We start from the raw sequence: 2,551 nt of genomic DNA on the forward strand, positions 1-2,551 counted from the left end.
CTCTGCCTTCTCATTTCAGCCTTGACTTTTCCCAGCACCCAGCACTTCTCTCACTGCATTGTAGTTGCTCTTCTTCCTCAATAGACACGAATTCTGGGAAGAGAGGTTATCTGTTCCACCACATACTGTAAATATAGCAAAGAGTTATTAGATATGTACTATATGCCAGAAATATATATATACTATATGCCAGAAATAGTTGTGTTTTTCATATACCAACTTAACTTTCAATATAATCTTCAGCTGTCACCACTATTATTATTATTTTTTAATGGAAGTATAGTTGACTTACATTTCAGGTGTATAGCAAAGTGAAATGGGTGGGATTCATATCAGGTAATTGGTGTGAGTAAAGGCATAAGTTTAGGGAATGAGTATGGTGTGTTCATGAGATAGGCAGAGATAGGGTCAGGTTGAAGAGGCCTCTGAGAGATGCATTTAAGAAATGGTCCTTATTCTTCAACAGTGCAAATAGAAATAAAGAGAAATATGGGGGGAGGGTGCATCTTGCAGTCAGAATCTGCATTCATTTATTTCTTAGCTTTCATTTATCCTAAAAATATTTATTAAATGGCTACCAGTTATGAGCATGTTCTGGATACATGGAATATACCAGTGGACAGAACAGACAAACCCTTCCCTCATGAAGCTTAGAGTTCTGTTCTTGTTCTCAGTTTACTTAAATAGTCCTTAAGTCTAAAGTCACTCCTCTTCTCCCTACCTCCCACCTCACCCCCATTACTTCTTGGGGTTCTGTGAATGAGTCTTCCAAAATACATTTGTCTCTTAGATTATAATTGGGCTTCCCTCATGGCTCAGATGGTAAAAAGTCTGCCTGCAGTGGAGGAGATCCGGGTTCTATCCCTGGGTCGGGAAATCCCTTAGAGGAGGAAATGGCAACCCAGTCCATTATCCCTTGCCTGCAAGATTCCATGGACGAGAAGCCTGGCAGGCTATACTCCATGGAGTCGCAGAGAGTCGGACATGACTGAGCAAGTTCACTTTCTTTCTTTCTTTCACTTATACACACATATATAAATATATACTTTTCAAATTATTTTTCATTATAGATTATTGCAAGATATTGAGTATAATTCCCTGTGCTATACAGTAGGTCCTAAATTGATTATCTAGTTTATATATCTATTTAATTTATACATCTAGTTTATATATATATTAGTGTGTGTATGTTACTCCCCAGTTCCTAACTTATCCCTCCTCTCCCTTCCTCTTTGGTAACCACAAGTTCATTTTCTACGTCTGTGAGTCCATTCCTGTTTTGTAAATGGGTTCACTTTTATCATTTTTAAAAGATTCCACATACAAGTGGTATCATATGATACTTGTTTTGGTCTGACTGACTTCACTTAGTATGATAATCTCTAGGTATATCCATGCGGCTGCAGATGACATTGCTTCATTCTTTCTATGGCTGAGTAGTATTTCACTGTATATATGCACCACATCTTCTTTACCCATTCATCTGTTGATGGACACTTAGGCTGTTTTCATATCTTAGCTATTGTAAATAGTGCCACTATGAACATGGGAGGGCAAGTATCTTTTTTGAATTAGAGTTTTCTATGAATGTGCTTCTAGGAGTGGGATTGCTGGATCATATGGTAACTTCATTTTACGCTTTTTAAGGAACTTCAGTTTTCCATGGTGGCTGCACCAATTTACCTTCCCACCAACAATATGGGAGGTTGCTTTTTCTCCAACACCCTCTCTAGCACTTATTATTTGTCGAGTTTTTGATGATGGCTATTTTGACCAGTGTGAGGTGATACCTATCTCACTGTAGTTTTGATTTGTATTTCCCTAATAATTAGCAATGCTGAGCATCTTTTCATGTGCCTGTTACCCATCTGTAGTCTTTTTGGAGAAGTATCTATTTAGGTCTTCTGCCCATTTTTCGATTGGATTGTTTGTTTTGTTGTTGTTGAGTTATATGAGCTGTTTGTACATTTTGGAAATTAATTCCTTGTTGAGCACATCATTTGCAAATATTTTCTCCCATTCCACAGGTTGTCTTTTCATTTTGTTAATGGTTTTCTTTGCTGTGCAGTTATTTGTATGTTTAATTAGGTCCCATCTCTTTGTTTGCTTTTGTTTCCATTACTCTGGGAAACACACCGGCACTATTATTATCCCTAATTTATATATGAGTAAACTGAGAATGAAAAAGCTGGCTTAAAATTGAACATTCAAAAAACAAAGGTCATGGCATCTGGTTCCATCACTTCATGGCAAATAGATGGGGAAACAATGGAAACAATGACAGATTTTATTTTTTTGGCTCCAAAATCACTGCAGATAGTGGCTGTAGTCATGAAATTAAAAGACACTTGTTCCTTGGAAGAAAAGCTATGACCAACCTAGACAGCATATTAAAAAGCAGAGACATTACTTTGCTAACAAAGGTCCATCTAGTCAGAGGTATGGTTTTTCCAGTAGTCATGTATGGATGTGAGAGCTGGACCATAAAGAAAGCTGAACACCAAAGAATTGATGCTTTTTAACTGTGGTATTGGAGAAGACTCTTGAGAGT

The sequence above is a fragment of the Ovis canadensis genome, chromosome 5 (genome assembly GCF_042477335.2).
Source record: "Ovis canadensis isolate MfBH-ARS-UI-01 breed Bighorn chromosome 5, ARS-UI_OviCan_v2, whole genome shotgun sequence".
NCBI lineage: Eukaryota > Metazoa > Chordata > Mammalia > Artiodactyla > Bovidae > Ovis > Ovis canadensis.